The sequence below is a fragment of the Amblyraja radiata genome, chromosome 8, assembly GCF_010909765.2.
Source record: "Amblyraja radiata isolate CabotCenter1 chromosome 8, sAmbRad1.1.pri, whole genome shotgun sequence".
Classification (NCBI taxonomy): Eukaryota; Metazoa; Chordata; class Chondrichthyes; order Rajiformes; family Rajidae; genus Amblyraja; species Amblyraja radiata.
Window position 1 is genome coordinate 77,878,211 of NC_045963.1, and position 21,592 is coordinate 77,899,802.

Below are 21,592 nucleotides of genomic sequence, written 5' to 3' on the forward strand. Positions count from 1 at the left end.
TCTCTTCTGAATACTCTGCACCTGTACATCAGTGCCCAAAACACCAGCCGTGTACATTTCTGCAGCGAAAAGTCATTGGTAATTTGATAAAATGTGGAATGACTCTCTTCTGGGATGCTTGGTAGCCTTGAATTTTAACGAAAGGAAGTGTCTGGGAATGTTCTTGACGGGAAAATAAACAGAAACCAAACACTTTTTCTCACAGAGAGTTGTGAATCTGTGGAATTCTCTGCCTCAGAGGGCAGTGGAGGCAGGTTCTCTGGATACTTTCAAGACAGAGTTAGATAGGGCTCTTAAAGATAGCGGAGTCAGGGGATATGGGGAGAAGGCAGGAACGAGGTACTTGCCAGGAACGGGGTACTGATTGGGGATGGTCAGCCATGATCATATTGAATGACGGTGCTGGCTAGAAGGGCAGAATGGCCTACTCCTGCACCTATTGCCTATTGTCTTTCTGTGAAATGTGAAGACTGGGCATTGTTTCAGGTTAGTTTATTGTCACTTTTACCGAGGTACAGTGAAAAGCTTTTGTGTTGCGTGCTAACCAGTCAGCGGAAAGACAATGCATGATTGATTACAATTGGGCCATTTATAGTGTGTAGATACATGATAATGGAATAACGATCAGTGCAAGTTAAAGCCAGTCTTCTTCTTTCTTGTCCACCGTCCGTGTGTCAAATGTTGACGTCGCTGTCATCGTCCGTCCTGGAAAGGACGCAAGCTTCCAGCGACAATCAGTGGGAGCCATCACTTGTTGCAATCGATGATGGTGGCAGCAGAATTAGCTCAGGATACCTCCAGCTTCCAGCCCCGTGACGTGGACACTTCTCCTGTCAAGGATAGTCCGACGGTTCGAGAGCTCAAATGAGACTTGCAATCACTTTAGCGGGAATGGAAATATTTGTTACTTACACTCAACCAACAAGTTTCAGCAAAAAGGGTTGATAGTTCGTTAAGGTGGCAAGGAGGTGCAGCGGTAGAGTTGCTGCCTAATGCCCCCTGTCCCACTTAGGAAACCTGAATGGAAACCTCTGGAGACTTTGCGCCCCACCCAAGGTTTCCGTGCGGTTCCCGGAGGTTTTTGTCAGTCTCCCTAATGGTCGAAAGTGGTTTCCGCTTCTTCTATGTTCCGGCGATAATTTCAAAAAATTCATAACCAACCGCGACTAAAAATAGGTTGCCATTTTAAAAATCGGTAATTTTTTAGTCGAAGCCGGTTGCGATGATGGTTGAAGGTGGTTGCCGGAGGTTGCAGGTTGTTGCTGGAGGTTGCAGGTAGTGGAAGGTAAGGTGATTTTTTTGACGACTCCAAGCGACTAGGCTGTCGCCACATGGTCGCAGGTGAGTTGTCTCCTCAAGTCGCCTAAAGAGTCGTAACATTTTTCTGGTCGCCGCTGGATTTTGAAATGTTCAAAACTTTTCGGCGACTGTGGGCTTGACGTAGCTTGTCTTCTCCTGACGTAGGTGCTGTCGTAGGTTGTCGCCGGGATGACGCGGGTTGTGCTGACTTTGGTGAATTCCATTGGCGACTACCTACGTCAACCTACGTCAACCGGCGACCGGTACCGGCGACTGAATTATCTTCAGTTGTCGTCGACAGGGTCGTTACTTGTCGTAGCTTGTCGCGGGTGGACGTGGGTTGACTTTGGTTGTCGCCTGTGTGGTCGTAGGTGTGGTCGTATGTGGACGTCCTAATGGGTCGCTGGTTGTCGGTAGCTTGCCGTAGCTTGACTAGGTGGTAGGTTGTCGTAGACATTGTCGTAGGCGGGGGGGGGGTCCAGTTGCAGCTTTTTCGGCGACCTGCTACGACTGTGACGGTCGCCGGCAATCACCGAAAAAATCACCTAAGTGGGACAGGCCCTTTATTGAAACATATAAGATTATTAAGGGTTTGGACACGCTGGAGGCAGGAAACATGTTCCCGATGTTGGGGGAGTCCAGAACCAGGGGCCACATAAGAATAAGGGGTAAGCCCTTTAGAACGGAGATGAGGAAACAATTTTTGGAGGCCGGTTCTCTGGATACTTTCAAGAGAGAGCTAGATAGGGCTCTTAAAGATAGCGGAATCAGGGGATATGGGGAGAAGGCAGGAACGGGGTACTGATTGTGGATGATCAGCCATGATCACATTGAATGGCGGTGCTGGTTCGAAGGGCCGAATGGCCTCCTCCTGCACTTATTGTCTATTGTCTATTGTCACATGAGCTTCCCACATCAATGAGCCTCAATTGCAACCACACACTTTTACAATCTCCATAATTGCTTTTCTCCTAACCTTTAGATCAAACTGTGCATAATAGGTTGCCGCATGATTTTATAAAAGCTGTGAGGATATATTCAATGCAATACAAAACAATACAATACAATACAATACAATTTATTTGTCATTTGAACCCCATTGAGGTTCAAACGAAATGTTGTTTCTGCAGTCATACACACAAGAAAGACCCAAGACACAACACAATTTACACAAACATCCATCACAGCGCATCTCCTCCTCGCTGTGATGGAAGGCAAAGACTTATCTCTCCCCTGCTCTCCCCATTCCCCATCCGATGTCAGAGTCAAAGCCCCCGGCGGGCGATGGTAATTGTCCCGCGGCCATTAACGCCACGCCGGGTGATGCAAGGCCACGCTCCGGGTCTTGTTGTTGGAGCCCCCGGCGGGCGCTAGCAAAGTCCCGCAGCCATTCCAAGCCGCGCGGGGCGGTGATGTAAGGCCCCGCTCCAGGTAATCTTCAACCCCGCAACTCGGGCGGGTGAAGTCGCCGTTGAAGCCCCGAAAAGCGGTCTCCCAGCGAGGGACCCGCGGGCTCCCGGTGTTCCTGTCCACCAGACCTGCGGTTGGAGCCTCCGAATCCCCTGGGTCGGGTCGCAGCAGCGCGCCACCACCGCTCCTCCCGCTCCGAACTCGGCCAGCTCCGCGATGGTGAATAGGTCCGCAGGCTCCGCGACTGGAGCCCCAGGTCGTTCCTGCTGGAGGCCGCTCCACGGTGCTAGGCCTCAACGACAACGGAGACCCGACAGAGAAAAGGTCGGGTTCTCCATGCAGGGGATAGATTTTTAAAGTTTCCCCCGCCCCCCCACACACATACCCACACACATACACAAAAAATAATAATAAAAACTACATTCAAACGAGACAAAAAATAATAAAAAGACAGACGGACTGCGGAGGCCGCTGCGACGTGAGTTGCAGCTTTTTCGGCGACCTGCTACGACTGTGACGGTGGGTTTTTTTTGGTTTTTTTTTTTGTTTTTTTTTAAAGACAGTGCATATTTATAAACATTTGCATGCAATACGCAAGATTATAGCTATAGGCTAATTTCCATCTGTAGTCCCTCTGGTAAACCAGGTTAACACATCACAACACATTCAATCCATAAGAAAAGAATCAAAACAAAACAAAAGACAAACAAAAAACAGACAATAAAGTTAAAAAGTAACAATAAAAGACTGCCAGATGATTATATTACGGTTGATTATGAATACAGGTTTGATTTTCCAGTAACCATTTTTTGAGTTGTTTTGTAAATGTGGTGATGGTTGGCAGATCCCGTATGAAGCAGGGGATCGCGTTCCAGGTATGCGACGCTCTATAGGAAAATACTGTCTGGCCAAATACACTTTTCTTAAACGGGACAACACAATCACCCCTGGATGCTGCTTTGGTTGTGGCCAAACTGTGCATAATAGGTTGCTGCATGATTTTATATAAGCTGTGAGGATATATTCTGGAACAACACTGAGAACTGAAGCACTGGACGTCCCAACTGATGATCCTAAACCCCATTTTATCACCAAAACATGATATCGAATTATCAATGATGAACAACCAGCAACTTTTGCACACCGTAGATTTGCCAACGTGGACAGTTCATTATATTTCCCGATCATAGATCGAGTTTTACAACAGGACAAACCAATTATAACTGTTTTTTTCTCCCTTGGGCCCCACAAACGATACCTGCCATAACTTTGTCGAGTCATGCAGCATGGAATCAGGCCCTTCGACCCAACCTGCCCACACTGACCAACATGCCCCATACCCACTAGTCCCACCTGCCTGCGTTTGGCCCATACCCCTTGATGTAGGCAGGGCAGCAGTTCAAGGGTGGAGAATCTGTGGAATTCATTGCCGCAGATGGCTGTGGAGGCCAAGTCTTTGGATATTTTTAAAGTGGAGATTAGACAATAGACAATAGGTGCTGGAGTAGGCCATTCGGTCCTTCGAGCCAGCACCGCCATTCACTGTGATCGTGGCTGATCATCTATGTTTCTATGTTTCTATGATCAGTACCCCGTTCCTGCCTTCTCCCCATATCCCCTGACTACGCAATCTGTAAGAGCTCTATCTAACTCTCTCTTGAAAGCATCCAGAGAATCGGCCTCCACTGCCTTCTGAGGCAGAGAATTCCACAGATTTACAACTCTCTGGGTGAAAATGTTTCTCCTCATCTCAGTTCTAAATGGCCTTATTTTTAAACTGTGACTTCTGGTTCTGGACTCCACCAACATCGGGAACATGTTTCCTGCCTCTAGCGTATCCAATCCATTAATAATCTTATATGTTTCAATGAGATCCCTTCTCATCCTTGTAAATTCCAGAGTGTACAAGCCCAGCCACTCCATTCTATCAACATATGACAGTCCCGCCATCCCGGGAATTAACCTTGTGAACCTACACTGCACTCCCTCAAGAGCAAGAATGTCCTTCCTCAAATTTGGAGACCAAAACTGTACGCAATACTCCAGGTGTGGTCTCACCAAGACCCTGTACAACTGCAGTAGAAGCTCCCTGCTCCTATACTCAAATCCGTTTGCTATGAATGCTAACATACCATTCGCTTTCTTCACTGCCTGCTTCACCTGCATGCCTTCTTTCAATGACTGGTGTACCATGACACCCAGGTCTCGTTGCATCTCCCCTTTTCCTAATCGGCCACCATTTAGATAATAGTCTACTTTCCTGTTTTTGCCACCAAAGTGGATAACCTCACATTTATCCACAATTTACTGCATCTGCCATGCATTTGCCCACTCACCCAGCCTATCCAAGTCGCCTTGCAGCCTACTAGCATCCTCCTCACAACTAACACTGCCCCCCAGCTTCGTGTCATCCGCAAACTTGGAGATGTTGCATTCAATTCCCTCGTCCAACTCATTAATATATATTGTAAATAGCTGGGGTCCCAGCACTGAGCCTTGCGGTACCCCACTAGTCACTGCCTGCTATTCTGAAAAGGACCCGTTTACTCCTACTCTTTGCTTCCTGTCTGCCAGCCAGTTCTCTATCCACATCAATACTGAACCCCCAATACCGAGTGCTTTAAGTTTGTATACTAATCTCTTATGTGGGACCTTGTCGAAAGCCTTCTGAAAGTCCAGATATAACACATCCACTGGTTCTCCCTTATCCACTCTACTAGTTACATCCTCGAAAAATTCTATAAGATTCGTCAGACATGATTTACCTTTCGTAAATCCATGCTGACTTTGTCCAATGATTTCACCACTTTCCAAATGTGCTGCTATCCCATCTTTAATAACTGATTCTAGCAGTTTCCCCACTACCGACGTTAGACTAACTGGTCTGTAATTCCCCGTTTTCTCTCTCCCTCCGTTCTTAAAAAGTGGGGTTACGTTTGCTACCCGCCAATCCTCAGGAACTACTCCAGAATCTAAAGAGTTTTTAAAGTTTATTACTAATGCATCCACTATTTCTGGAGCTACTTCCTTAAGTACTCTGGGATGCAGCCTATCTGGCCCTGGGGATTTATCGGCCTTTAATCCATTCAATTTACCTAACACCACTTCCCGGCTAACCTGGATTTCACTCAGTTCCTCCATCTCATTTGACCCACGGTCCCCTGCTATTTCCGGCAGATTATTTATGTCTTCCTTAGTGAAGACAGAACCAAAGTAGTTATTCAATTGGTCTGCCATGTCCTTGTTCCCCATGATCAATTCACCCGTTTCTGACTGCAAGGGACCTACATTGGTTTTAACTAATATTTTTCTCTTCACATATCTATAAAAGCTTTTGCAGTCAGTTTTTATGTTCCCTGCCAGTTTTTGTTCATAATCTATTTTCCCTTTCCTAATTAAGCCCTTTGTCCTCCTCTGCTGGACTCTGAATTTCTCCCAGTCCTCTGGTAGGCTGCTTTTTCTGGCTAATTTGTACGCTTCATCTTTTGTTTTGATACTATCCCTGATTTCTCTTGTTATCCACGGAAGCACTACCTTCCCTGATTTATTCTTTTGCCAAACTGGGATGAACAATTTTTGTGGTTCATCCATGCAGTCTTTAAATGCCCTCCAATGCATATCCACCGTCAACCCTTTTAGAATTAATTGTCAGTCAATCTTGGCCAATTCACGGCTCATACCCTCAGTTACCTTTCTTTAAGTTCAGAACCCTTGTTTCTGAATTAACAATGTCACTATCTCCCAGTGTACGTACTCCCTTCAGAAAGAAAACTCCAGTCCGACCACATCATAGAAAAAGATGAATTATTTTTTCAAGGTTCATTTAATTTCTATTTCTTTACACCGCATTCTTTCATTCTGCAGTAACATCCTAAAACCATCCAGATCGTTTTACGCGTGGACATTCTGCGTCGCGTTCTGCGTTGCGTTCTGCGTCGCGTTTTATTTGCATTTAGACATCCTTTAAGGGCCTGTCCCACTGTACAAGAGCTCTCCCGAGTTTAAAAAAAAATCAAACTCGTGGTAAGCACGTAGAATGTACGTAGCGGGTACGTCAGAGCTCGGGGACGTCTCTTAGCGGCTCGTAACGCTAACGGCAGGTACTCGGGAAATGCGGTAAACTCGGGAAGACTCGTGAAGGTTTTTCAACATGTTGAAAAATGTCCACGAGAGCCCCGAGTACCTACGAGCGGCCATTACCGTAATTCTCTGAGTTCGAATCAGGGCAAACTCGGGAGAGCTCTTGAATTAGCTCATACAGTGGGACAGCCCCTTTAATTGTATTTGATCCTCAATAGGAATTCATTCCCAGATTGTAGAGATCTCAAGAAGCAGTCTTGCAAATCACCAACTTTGATTACCATTAGTTATTTGACTGATTTAGGAAGAAGATGTGCTAAGCTGCCGTTGTTCTGGTGTAAGGATTGAGGTAGCCCACACATGCTAATTAAGGATTCCATTCTTGCAAAATCTTTCATGGATTGTCAGTCATGATGTGCTTTGTTGATTCTTAGAGTGCGTGGATGATTGCGATGGGTAGCAAGAAAGTGGTTTTAATCACAGCTTGTCAACTCAAGTAGATTCTAATAAGTTTAATTGCACAGCAGTATCTCATCATCTTCAGCATCACCTCAGTCGGATTTTTTTCTGCGCGCCCTTCATTATCAGATGAAAACCCTTTATACTAAAGTTTTGCGTTTGTACTTGGCTTATCCCTGGCGCGGGATATTTTGTGTCTGTCGCTGCCCTTTACCTGGTGACTGTTCGCATAACTTTTTTTATTTTGTTTTCCTAATTAATCAAAAATATTTATTCAAATATTAAAATAATATATACTGTACAGTAAGAAACAAAACAGAACCCACCATCATAAGCAAATTTGCAGATGACACAAAGCTGGGTGGCAGTGTGAACTGTGAGGAGGATGCTATGAGAATGCAGGGTGACTTGGACAGGTTGGGGGAATAGGCAGATGCATGGCAGATGAAGTTTAATGCAGATAATTGTGAGGTTATCCACTTTGGTAGCAAAAACAGGAAGGCAGATTACTATCTAAATGGTGTCAAGTTGGGAAAAGGGGAAGTACAACGGGATCTGGGGGTTATTGTTCATCAGTCTATGAAAGTAAGCATGCAGGTACAGCAGGCAGTGAAGAAAGCGAATGGCATGTTGGCGTTTATAACAAGAGGAATCGAATATAGGAACAAAGAGGTTCTTCTGCAGTTGTACAGAGCCCGTGAGACCACACCTGGAGTATTTTGTGCAGTTTTGGTCCCCTAATTTGTGGAAGAGCATTCTTGCTATTGAGGGAGTGCAGCGTAGGTTTACAAGGTTAATTCCTGGGATGGCGGGACTGTTATATGCTGAGAGAATGGAGCAGCTGGGCTTGTACAGTCTGGACTTTAGAAGGATGAGAGGGTATCTCATTGAAATATAAGATTGTTAAAGGTTTGGACATGCTAGAGGCAGGAAACATGTTCCCGATGTTGGGGGAGTCCAGAACCAGGGGCCACAGTTTAAGAATAAGGAGTAAGCCATTTAGAACGGAGACGAGGAAACACCTTTTCTCACAGAGAGTAGTGAGTCTGTGGAATTCTCTGCCTCAGAGGGCAGTGGAGGCAGGTTCTCTGGATGCTTTCAAGAGAGAGCTAGATAGGGCTCATAAAAATAGCGGAGTCAGGGGATATGGGGAGAAGGCAGGAACGGGGTACTAATGGGGATGATCAGCCATGATCACATTGAATGGCGGTGCTGGCTCGAAGGGCCGAATGGCCTACTCCTGCACCTATTGTCTATTGTCTAATACACGCCGAATGATAAACTATTATGCAACTGTTTTACAATCCTTGTCAAGGATGCATTCAACCCCCCGCGGTGCCCAGCGGTCCTGGAAATCTTGGGTTAGGCGAGCAAAGAATTTCACTGTGACTTGTCGAATGTGACAATAAAGTATTCATTCTTTCAGATTAACGAGGGCATGCGCTGCATTCCTTTTAGGCCTGTCCCACTTTTTTTTTTAAGCGACTGCCGGAGACTACATGGTTGCCACATGTTGGCGGGTGGTTGCCTTCATGGTCGTGAGGAGTTCCCGCATTCAGGGATCCAGTAGGCAGCCTCGTTATGGTCACCGGATGTTGAAAAATCAGCGGCGACCAGAATGAAGCCGTCATGGAGAGTAGCGAGAATTCTCGTGCCGTAGGTGCAGTGGCAGTGGTTTGCTAGTAGGCCGTCGTAGGTTCTCGTAGGTTGTAGCCGGTGCTGACCGGTGCATTTCATTGCCTCATTGGGGAAAAAAAATGTAAGCGGTAGTTTTCAGAACCAAGGATAACCGACCGGTAATGTTAAATGTTCCGCCGAGCTTCACAGTCGTGTATCTCTGGCTTCTTAAAGGTTGTCTCCATTCCTTCTCCCTCCTTCTCCCTCCTCTCCCCCCGTCTTTTAAAGGACTTAACGTACACTGTGCTTCAGCCAGCCGTATTAATCACAGCGCCAACCTTCCTGTTCATCGCGGTGTGTGTCTGTATCACCTTGGCTTTGCACCGTGTGAATTTCACTCAGACAGCGCTCCCCCCACTTGCCCCGTCCCCCGCCTGCATAACGGGCTGGTGAAGGAAGCGATGTGTGTGTGTGTGTGTGTGTGTGTGTGTGTGTGTGTGTGTGTGTGTGTGTGTGTGTGTGGGTGAGTGTGTGTGTGTGTGTGTGTGTATGTGTTAGTGTGTGTGTGTGTGGGTGTGTGTGTCTGTGTATGTGTGTGTGTGTGTGTCTGTGTGTGTGTGTGTGTGTGTGTGTGTGTGTGTGTGTGTGTGTGTGTGTGTGTGTGTGTGTGTTGGTGTGTGTGAGTGTGTGTGTGTGCGTGTGCGTGTGCGTGTGTGTGTGCGTGTGTGTGTGTGTGTGTGTGTGTGTGTGTGTGCGCGTGCGTGCGTGTGTGTGTGTGTGTGTGTGTGTGTGTGTGTGTGTGTGTGTGTGGTGTGTGTGTGTGTGTGTGTGTGTGTGTGTGTGTGTGTGTGTGTGTGTGTGTGCGTGCGCGCGTGCGTGTGTGTGTGTGTGTGTGTGTGTGTGTGTGTGTGTGTGTGTGAGTGTGTGTGTGGTGTGTGTTCCACTTTGACAGTCGCCTGAAAAACCACCTAAGTGGGACAGGCCCATTGGACATGGGACACCTCCTTAGAAGTCCTCGTGGAACGAAGGATCTCACAGTGCTGGGGGAACTCTCTCTCAAGTTCCATTAGTGCCAGGTGTGGGTCAATCAACAAGACCACCTGTCCTCAAGCACTCGATTGTCTGTTGATGAAACCACCGGGCTCTAACGCGGCTGTGATCTAGTTTAGAGATACAGTGTGGAAACAGGCCCTTCAGCCCTCCTGGTCCATGCTGCCCAGCGAATCCCACATATTGGCATTATGCAACACAAACTGGGAACAATTTTTACATTTACACCAAGCCAATTAACCTACAAACCTGCACGTCTTTGGAGTGGGGGAGGAAACCGAAGATCTCGGAGTAAACCCACGCAGGTCTCGGGGAGAACGTACAAACTACGTACAGACAGCACCCGTAGTCGGGATCGAACCCGGGTCTCCGGCGCTGCAAGCGCTGTAAGGCAGCGACTCTACCACTGCGCCACCGTGCCACCCCCATTGAGCCGGGTAAGTGCTCATTCCTGCCCCTCCTCTCGCCCAGCTTTCTTCCCTCTTTCCCCTCCCATATCCCTCCCTACACGGTTTGAAGAAGGGTCCTGACCCGTAGCTTCACCTATCCATGTTCTCCAGAGATGCTGCCTGGCCCGCTGAGTTACTCCAGCACAAAACCTTTATTCACGCACGGCAAAGTAATTTGGGCGGCCACGGTGGCACAGCGGTAGAGTTACTGGTTTACAGTGCTCGCAGCGCCGGAGACCCGGGTTCGATCCTGACTATGGGCGCTGTCTGTGCGGAGTTTGATCGTTCTCCCCGTGACCACGTGGGTTTTCTCCGAAAACTCCGGTTTCCTCCCACACTCAGGTTTGTACAGTAGGTGAATTGGCTTGGTGTAAGTGTAAATTATCCCTAGTGTGTTTGGGGTAGTGATAATGTGCGGGGATCGCTGGTCGGTGCGGACTCGGTGGGCCGAAGGGCTTGTTTCCTCGCTGTATCTCTAAACGAAACTAAATTCAAGCTAAACCCATAGAGGGGATTCTCATAAGGTATTACATTGGCTTTCGATTCTCCCAGAGAATGACACAGAGGTCCCTATACAGGGGCATTGGCTTCAAACGCCATTGAATGCATGCTCTGACAACAGTTGCGAAAGATTAATTTACACATCGAGAGTAATGAATGGTGTCCGCGACTCTTACAGACAGTTTATCCAATGTTACAAACCTCAAATTACTCAAGGGGTTTGAGAATAGAGAGCGGCAAAAACATAACTGGGTCCTTCTCAAGCCCCTATTGAATGTCCGTCCACAAGTGTAGCAGCTTTGATGTACTAAGATGAAACTGTCAGCTCGATTGAAAGGGCAAGCGCGCAACTGAGTTTGTGCTATTCCATCTCATTACTTTTTAACACCAATCAATCGAAGAGTCCGTAACCAATTAACAGTTCTGGAGCTCCCATCCTTTGTAAATTTACAACAGAGACTGCTTTCTTTGGGCCTATAAAAACGAGCTTTGTGTCCTGAGATTTGGGGGGAAAAGGAGTAAGCCATTTAGAACGGAGACGAGGAAACACTTTTTCTCACAGAGAGTGGTGAGTCTGTGGAATTCTCTGCCTCAGGGCGGTGGAGGCCGGTTGGTTCTCTGGATGCTTTCAAGAGAGAGCTAGATAGGGCTCTTAAAAATAGCGGAGTCAGGGGATATGGGGAGAAGGCAGGAACGGGGTACTGATTGGGGATGATCAGCCATGATCACATTGAATGGCGGTGCTGGCTCGAAGGGCCGAATGGCCTACTCCTGCACCTATTGTCTATTGTCTATTGTCTAAAACTAGTGGCCGTAATAATTCTCGTGCTTCACAATGGACCTGTTTTTCAAAACCGATTTTCGTTGGGAGATACAGCGCGCGGAAACATAGACATAGACATAGAAACATAGAAAATAGGTGCAGGAGTAGGCCATTCGGCCCTTTGAGCCTGCACCGCCATTCAATATGATCATGGCTGATCATCCAACTCAGTATCCTGTACCTGTCTTCTCTCCAGACCCCCTGATCCCTTTAGCCACAAGGGACACATCTAACTCCCTCTTAAATATAGCCAATGAACTGGCCTTAACTACCTTCTGTGGCAGAGAATTCCACAGATTCACCACTCTCTGTGTGAAAAATGTTTTTCTCATCTCGGTCCTAAAAAATTTCCCCCTTATCCTTAAACTGTGACCCCTTGTTCTGGACTTCCCCAAGATCGGGATCAATCTTCCTGCATCTAGCCTGTCCAACCCCTTAAGAATTTTGTACGTTTCTATAAGATCCCCCCTCAATCTTCTAAATTCTAGCGAGAACAAGCCGAGTCTATCCAGTCTTTCTTCATATGAAAGTCCTGACATCCCAGGAATCAGTCTGGTGAACGTTCTCTGTACTCCCTCTATGGCAAGAATGTCTTTCCTCAGATTAGGAGACCAAAACTGTACGCAATACTCCAGGTGTGGTCTCACCAAGACACTGTACAACTGCAGTAGAACCTCCCTGCTCCTTTACTCAAATCCTTTTGCTATGAATGCTATCATACCATTCACTTTCTTCACTGCCTGTTGTACCTGCATGCCTACTTTCAATGACTGGTGTACCATGACACCCAGGTCTCGTGGCATCTTAAGTTTAAGAATAAGGAGTAAGTCATTTAGAACGGAGACGAGGAAACACTTTTTCTCACAGAGAGTGGTGAGTCTGTGGAATTCTCTGCCTCAGAGGGCGGTGGAGGCAGGTTCTCTGGATGCTTTCAAGAGAGAGCTAGATAGGGCTCTTAAAAATAGGGGAGTCAGGGGATATGGGGTGAAGGCAGGAACGGGCTACTGATTGGGGATGATCAGCCATGATCACATTGAATGGCGGTGCTGGCTCGAAGGGCTGAATGGCCTACTCCTGCACCTATTGTCTATTATCTATTGTCTATTGCTTCACTGCCGCCAGAGACCCAGGTTCGATCCTGACCTTGGGTGCTGTCTGTGTGGAGTTTGCACGTCCTCCCTGTGACCACGTGGGCTTCCTCTGGATGAACCGGAGGACAAAGACGTCCCCCAACAACGTGCAGGATTGTGGATTAAATTATGTGTCGTGAATGGATGAGGAAGTGGGATAACATGGAGCTGTGGTGAATGGTTGATGGATGGTCGGTGTGGACTCTGGAGAGAGGGTCAGAGTCTTCGAGTCATACCGCACAGAGAGAGGCCTTTCGGCCCGACTCATCCATGTTGACCAAGGCGCCCCATCAAAGCTGGTCCCATTTGCCCACATTTGGTCCATTTCACTACAAGGGCCAGGAAGCGAGCGGGCAAGATCATCTCTGACCCCTCTCACCCTGGCCACAATCTCTTTGAATCACTTCCCTCTGGAAGGCGACTCCGGACTGTCAAAGCTGCCACAGCCAGACATAAAAACAGTTTTTATCCACGAGTAGTAGCTCTACTCAATAACCAAAAATATGTAGCCTCCATTTGCTCTGGTATTTTATTTAATTCACATGTTTAATCAATAATGTTTTATTATTAATGTTTAATGTTTTATGTATCATTCCTAACTGTCACTGTATGTCATGTTGTCACTTGCAGGGTGGAGCACCAAGGCAAATTCCTTGTATGTGAATACTTGGCCAATAAACCTATTCATTCAGTCATTCAGTCATTCATTCATTCATTCATTCATTCATTCATTCATTCATTCATTCATTCATTCATTCATGCATTCATTCATTCATTCATTCATTCATTTATTTATTCATTCATCTCCCTCTAAATCTTTCTTATCCATGTACACATTTCAGGTTGGGACTCTTCTTTAGGCTTGTATTCAGCCTGAAGAAAGGTGCTGTCTCAATATGTCGTCTGTCCATTCCCTCCACAGATGCTGCCTGACCCGCTGAGTTCTTCTTGCACTTTCTGTGACAGTCCCAACATGAGTATGTGACATTTCGTGTTGGGACCTTCTTCAGTCCTGACCCGAAATCATGTTCTCCACAGATGCTGCCTGACCCGCCACCTTCTCTCCTTTCTCCTTCTTTCCTTCTCCCCGGAGATGCTGCCTGCGCCGCTGAGTTACTCCAGCTTTTTGTGTCCATCTTCCCCAGTTCCCGAGTCTCCCCTAACACCTTGATTTTGAATATCAAATGTATGTTGGATACATAGATATTGCTGCCACTGTGACATGGAACTGAATAGAGTCATAGAGTGTAGAAACAGGCCCTTCGGCCCAACTTGCCCACAACAGCCAACCTGTCCCAGCTGCACTAGTCTCACCTGACCATGTTTGGTCCATATCCCTCCAAACCTATCCATGTACCTGTCTAACTGTGTCTAAACATTGGGATAGTCCCTGCCTCAACTACCTCCTCTGGCAGCTTGTTCCATACACCCACCACCCTTTTATGTGAAAAAGATACCCCTCAGATTCCTATTAAATCTTTTCCCCTTCACCTTAAACCTATGTCCTCTGGTCCTCGATTCCCGTACTATGGGCAAGAGACTCTGTGCATCATCCCTACCTATTCCTAACATGATTTTATAACACCTCTATAAGATCACCCCTCATGCTCCTTCGCTCCAGAGACCTAGCCGACTCAACCTCTCCCTATAGCTCACACCCTCTAGTCCTGGCAACATCCTCGTAAATTTGATATCAGTCAACATTAAAAAAAGTGAGCACCCTGATAGACATTATTAATGCTGATCAATATCATTGCATGTAGACACAAAATGATGGAGTAACTCAGCGGGCCAGGCAGCATCTCTGGAGAGAAGGAATGTGTGACGTATCGGGTCAAGACCCTTCTTCAGACTGATGTCAGGGGAGTGGGCGGGACAGAGATAGAATGTAGTCGGAGACAGTAAAGGGCCTGTCCCACTGTACGAGATAATTCAAGAGTTCTCCCGAGTTTCCCCTGATGCGAACTCGGAGAATTACGGTAATAGCCGCTCGTAGGTACTCGGGGCTCTCTTCACGAGTCTTCCCGAGTTTACCGCGTTTCCCGCGTACCTGCCGTTAGCGTTACGAGCCGCTAAGAGATGCCCTGAGCTCCGACGTACCCGCAACGTACATTTTAGGTGCTTACCACGAGTTTGATTTGTTTTTTAAACTCGGGAGAACTCTTGAATTACCTCGTACAGTGGGACAGGCCCTTTAGATTGGTGGAAGAACTTGGAAGGGGGAGGGGATGGAGGGAGAGGGAAAGCAAGGGTTATCTGAAGTTAGAGAAGTCAATGTCCATACCGCTGGGGTGTCAGCTGCCCAAGCGAAATACGAGGTGCTGTTCCTCCAATCTGCGCTGGGCCTCACTCTGACAATGGAGGAGGCCCAGGACAGAAAGGTCAGATTGGGAATGGGAGTGGGAGTTAAAGTGCTGATTTAAAAAATTTGGTGGGACATGAAGAAGTAGAAACAATGGGTCTGCTAGGACAGTTCTGTTTGTAGATTTTGTGGAGAAGATAAAATCGGGCTGGGGAACGATAAGGTTGGAGGCTGTGGAGGGCAGAGAGCCGGAAGTAATGAAATGAGAAATGGTGATATTGAGGCCTGGTGGTCACCGGTGGGGTCATGGTCCAAGGATAAGTAGGAGAAGGTGTCTGAGAGTTATCGCCTGGCCTCAGCCTGGTAGAGGTCAGCGCGCCAGACTACCAAGGCACCTCCCCTTGTCGGCGGGTTTGAGTATCGTCGGGGTTGCTGCAGAGTGAGCGGATGGTTGCACGTTCGGGGGGGGGGGGGGGGGGGGGGAGAGGTTAGAGTAAGTAAGGGAAGTGAAAAAGTTGATGTTCCGCTGGCAGTTTGATATGAAAAGGTCTAAAGAAGGTAGAAGGCCACTGAATTAACACTCAAAACGTATCTTCTGTTGTGACGGCATTTGAACTTCAGTGATGGACGTCTTTGCATTTGACATTAGCTGCCCACATTACCATATTGAAATAAGTGCACTCATTAGAGTTATCTATTAAAAACTATGCATATGTAATGTACGATTAACTGAGCCAGTTTTTTCCAGCTCTAGCCTCGATGTTTATACATGATTGCTAATGTTGGCCACCAGAGGTGATTTTACACTTTGGACTTCTTGGCAAATCATTAAAATATTTGATTAAAATACCACCCCACGTACATTTTCCTCAACAATGCAACTGAAACTCTCTAGTTTAGTTGGCTTTATAGCCAGGTACAGTTAAAGCTTTTGTTGCGTGCTACAGGGCCTGTCCCACTTTCACGGCCTAATTCACAACCTTTTTTACTCGTGGACATTTTTCATCAGGCTAGAAAAACGCCCCGACCTACTTGATGCCACGAGTACCTACGACCTAGCATCACGGCCTGCTACGACCTACCTACGACCTCCTACGACCTCTTGACGACCATGCTGCGAGTATGAGTCAAGGGCAAACTCGGCAGGGGCCGTGAATTGAACGTGGGCAGGCCCTTTAACCAATCAGCAGAAAGACTGTACATGATTGCAATCGAGCCGTCCACAGTGCACAGATACAGGATAAAGGGAATAACGTTTAGTGCAAGAAATGCTCACAATAAACATCACTACATAATTAAAGTAAGAAAAGGTGCCGTTGGAGTAGGTTTAAAAGAGTGTTTAGTTTAGTTTAGTTTAGTTTAGTTTAGAGATACATAACACCTGGAAGATATGAGACTCCTCCTTGCAGGCAAAGCAGACCACTTCCAAAAGACGTGGTCTACATTTATTGACTTACTACAAGTATAAGGTGCAACAGTAATTTAAAAAATAAATGGTGCCAGGGCCTGGTAACGGGTGATGAAAAATATGGCTGGTATATCCCTTTTTGCGTGTTTTTTATAATAGAGCGATTGTTAGTCTTTCTTTCTTCTCTAGGGTCTATTTCTTAACTTTCTTCTCTAACTCTCTTTCTAATGGGCTTTTTTTTTCAACACTTTTTCGCACTATCACGACTCTTTCTCACTTTCCTTACTTCCTTTATTTCTATCTTTCTTAAAGCTCAAAAAATGAAGGGGTACAACAAATGTAATAAGATAAATGTGGTGTGTACTACTGTAACTTATTGCACTTCTGATAAATAAAATAAAATAAAATTTAAAAAAAAGTTTAGAGATACGGCGCTGAAACAGGCCCTTCGGCCCAACGAGTCCGCTCCGACCAGCGATCCCCGCACATTACCTCTACCCTACAGATACACGAGGGACAATTTTACATTTACACCAAGCCAATTAACCTACAAACCTGCACGTGTGGGAGGAAACCGAAGACCTCGGGCAAAACCCACGCAGGTCACGGGGAGAACGTGCAAACTCCGCACAGACAGCGCCCGCGGTCAGGATCGTAGTTATGCTGAGCTATGTAATCTTTGGGAGTTGTGAGGTTGCGGCCTTCAAAATAAAAATTACTTTTGCACAATCATTGCGCGACGCATAATTGTGACAAATAACATCTTATCCGTGAAAGCAAATTGACAAATCTCATCCCATCTCTTCAAGAATTGATGAGCATGAAATAAGTAATAGATTGACGCCTGTCTTCGGATATGTAAACAGCATCGTCAAAATTCAAATCAAAGAAGTGAATGACAAATATAAAAATTGCATATCAAAAAATAATGAAAAATTATTTTAAGATGGAATTTGATATTGAGTTTAGAATGCCGTGTGCGTTAAAGCTATTTGGGTGAAATCCTGTGGGAAGACACATCTTATTACAGCCCGCATTTGTAGAGATAGAAACGTAGAAACATAGAAAATAGGTGCAGGAGTAGGCCATTCGGCCCTTCGAGCCTGCACCGCCATTCAATATGATCATGGCTGATCATCCAACTCAGTATCCTGTACCTGCCTTCTCTCCATACCCCCTGATCCCTTTAGCCACAAGGGCCACATCTAACTCCCTCATAAATATAGTCAATGAACTGGCCTCAACTACATTCTTTGGCAGAGAATTCCACAGATTCACCACTCTCTGTGTGAAAAATGTTTTTCTCATCTCGGTCCTAAAAGACTTCAGCGCGGAAACGGGCCCTTCGGCCCACTGAGTCCGCGCCGACCAGCGACCGCCGCACACTAACGCTATCCAACACACACACTAGGGACAATTTGCATTTATACCGAGCCAATTAACCTACAAGCCGGTACGTCTTTGGAGTGTGGGCTGAAACCGGAGCTTCCCAGAAAAAACCCACGCAGGACGTACAAACTCCGTACACATGGCACCCGTGGTCGGGATCGATCCCGGGTCTCTGGCGCTGTAACGCAGCAACGCTACTGCTGCGCCACCGTGCCGCAGTTTCAAGCAGTGGAAATGATTCCGTCTGAAGAAGGGTTCCGACTCGAAACGTCGACAGTCCATTCTCTCCACTGATGCTGCCTGGCCCGCTGAGTTCTTCCAGCACTTTGTGTGTTGCTCAAGATTCCAGCATCTGGAGTTCCTTTTTTGAGTCAGATTTGCCTGAAGAAGGGTCTCACTCAAACATGACCTCTCCATGTTCTCCAGAGATGCTGTCTGACCCGCTGAGTTACTCCAGCACTCTGTGAAACGTCACCTATCCATGTTCTCCACAGATGCTGCCTGACCCGCTGAGTTACTCCAGCACTTTGTGTAGGAAGAAACTGCATATGCTGTTTAGTGTAGAGATACAGCATGGAAACAGGCCCTTCAGCCCATCGAGTCCACGCTGACCATTGATCACCTGTTCACACTAGATCTATGTTATCCCACTTTTGCAACCACTCCCTACACAAGAGGGGAGATTAACAAAAGGCCAATTAACATGAATGAATGAATGAATGAATAAGTTTGAAGGGTTTCGGCCCGAAACGTCACCTATCCATGTTCTCCACAGATGCTGCCTGACCCGCTGAGTTACTCCAGCACTTTGTGTAGGAAGTAACTGCATATGCTGGTCTGAAGAAGGGTCTTGACCTGAAACGTCACCCATACTTTCTAGTTACTCCAGCGTTTTGTCAGTTTTAATTGTTGACCCGCATCGGCAGGTCCTTGTGTCTTCATATTTTTGTTTATTTTCTCTTTCTTTTCCCAAATTGACTCTCATTCACGCTCCTCTCCTGCAAATCCACTGTCCCTTGCTCTGTGTCCTCACGTCTTTGTGTTTGGGCTGAGGGCCTCTCGATTAATTCACTAAAGTCCCCAATGCCTTCATTATTGTCACCTACCTCCAGACAAATGTGCCCCTCGTCGTATTCGAGGGGTCCAGAACTCCAGCGAGGCACCTTGTCAGATGTCCGACTTCACCAAGATCACAACATTATGCGTTTCCCGGTACAGAAACATGTTCAACACTGAAACAGCTGGAGGCTTCTGAGATCCCAGCAAAGGTGTTTCATTATATATTTTCCTCCAGACTTTTAATGAGAGGGCAAGTTCAGTTTTTCATGACTGCAACCTGATTTTGTGTGTTATCCTGTGGGTGGGTTGTTTACTATGATGCATCCCTGGCACAGAATTGGCCAACCAGTCAAGGTGGTATTGTCTGAAGAAGTGGTCTCGATCCGAAATGTCGCCCATTCCTTCTCTCCAGAGATGCTGCCTGTCCCGCTGAGTTACTCCGGCATTTTGTGTCCACCTTCGATCTAAACCGGCATCTGCAGTTCCTTCCTCCACAAGGCGGTATTGTTTCCACTCCAGCCTCCTTCATCCAACTGTATCGATTGATCCTCTTTCATAGCCGTAACTACCTCCTCTGGACTCCTGGCCGGCATGGTGGGCGCAGCGGTAGACTTGCTGCCTCGCAGCGCCAGCGACCCGGGCTCGATCTTGACTACGGGTGCTGCCTGTGTGGAGTTCGCACATGCTTCCTGTGACCGTGTGGGCTTGCATTTTTTATGGGTCATTCCTAATTGTCGTGTTGTCACTTGCGGGCGGAGCACCAAGGCAAATTCCTTGTATGTGAATACTTGGCCAATAAACTTATTCATTCATTCATTCATTCATGTTAATTGGCCTTTTGTAAATCTCCCCTCTTGTGTAGGGAGTGGTTGCAAAAGTGGGATAACATAGATCTAGTGTGAACAGGTGATCAATGGTCGGCGTGGACTCGATGGGCTGAAGGGCCTGTTTCCATGCTGTATCTCTACACTAAACTGCAGTGATCATTAACTGGTGTGTGTGTGTGTGTGTGTGTGTGTGTGTGTGTGTGTGTGTGTGTGTGTGTGTGTGTGTGTGTGTGTGTGTGTGTGTTTTTGTGTGTGTGTGTGTGTGTGTGTGTGTGTGTGTGTGTGTGTGTGTGTGTTTTTGTGTGTGTGTGTGTGTGTGTGTGTGTGTGTGGTGTGTGTGTGCATGCGTGCGTGTGCTGTGTGTGTGTGTGTGTGTGTGTGTGTGTTTTTGTGTGTGTGTGTGTGTGTGTGTGTGTGTGTGTGTGTGTGTGTGTGTGTGTGTGTGTGTGTGTGTGCATGCGTGCGTGTGCGGTGTGTGCCTGTGTGTGTGTGTGTGTATGCGTGCGTGTGCGGTGTGTGCCTGTGTGTGTGTGTGTGTGTGTGCATATATATATATATGTATATATATATACATGTGTGTGTATGTGTATGTATATGTATATACATGTAAAGCATATATATGTAATATATATATATTTTGTCGTTTATTATGGTGTTTACAGAGTACTGTGTTTACATATATGTTCTGCTGGTGCGAGTAAGAGTTTTATTCCATTTGTTCCATTCTGGGACATATGACAATAAAACACTCTTGACTCTTGAGTGAGCGGGTGATCAATGGACGGCATGCACTGGGTGGGCCGAAGGGCCTGTTTCCACGCTGCATCTTTCCCATCAACTCAATCCATGCTCTTCCTTTCACCTCTCCTCTACAATCGAGGATCCCACATTCCGTTTACACTGTGAATGAAGATATTCCTCTTGTTTCTTTTTTTTTTTTTCGACGTAACTCTCTTCGATATCTGTGCCCCCTGTGAGTGTATCTTCACCGCCACGTGAGACCCATTTGGTGATCTGGAAGTCCTCTGGCAGCTCCCATCTCGCCCTTCGTCCACACAACATCGCTGCAGTTAACCTTGCCTCTAACCCTCAACTGAAATAACTTTGCAGTTTTTCTTTACCCGTAGATTGCAATGTGGTCCCATTAGCCTCATTGTAATTATGGCCCATTGCCTCTGCTTGGCATCTCTGCTCCCCGCCTGTAAGCAGAACAAGCTGATTGCAGAAGCTAAGGGACTTAACTGCATCATGTAAAATGTTCTTCGAGACGCAGATCAGATTACCCATTTCGTTTGAATTTATCTGTTCATTTCAAATGTCAGTAGATTTTCATTCCTGCTTGCAGGAGGTGCGTTGTCTGTCCAATTACACAACGGTAGCTCACTCCTTGGAGAGTGACATCCTGTCTTTGCCGAGGATTGAACGAAAAAATGTTTCTTCTCGTATTCACAGCAGCGAAGTTAAGCTCGATGGACACGGAGCTGCCTTTATTATGCTGCCCGTGAAATAGCAAGATTACAGTGCAGTACTGAATGTGAAGTTAAAATGAATTAAAGGCAGATCTAATTGATTTCACCTCCAGAGTCTGAATTCATTACTAACTCAAATAGAACCATTTTATAAACTGGAAGGATTTCTTTCGGAGATGTTTAAAGTGCGGGATTGACTTTCTTTGTATGAATGATCTGAAAATTAATGCACAAAAACTATTTTTGTTCACATTTTGGTATGTTCTTTAAAGAAAAACTGCATGGAGCTGGTTGTGATGCAATTGGTAAAATTCAACAGT

The 21,592-nt window shown here is 46.5% G+C and overlaps 1 protein-coding gene across 1 annotated transcript in view; it reads left to right on the plus strand.

Annotated features, from left to right (window-relative positions):
* Window positions 1-21,592, plus strand: part of macrod2 (mono-ADP ribosylhydrolase 2) — a 1,179,663-nt gene that overhangs the window by 804,131 nt on the left and 353,940 nt on the right. The gene's annotated exons all lie outside the window — the stretch shown is intronic.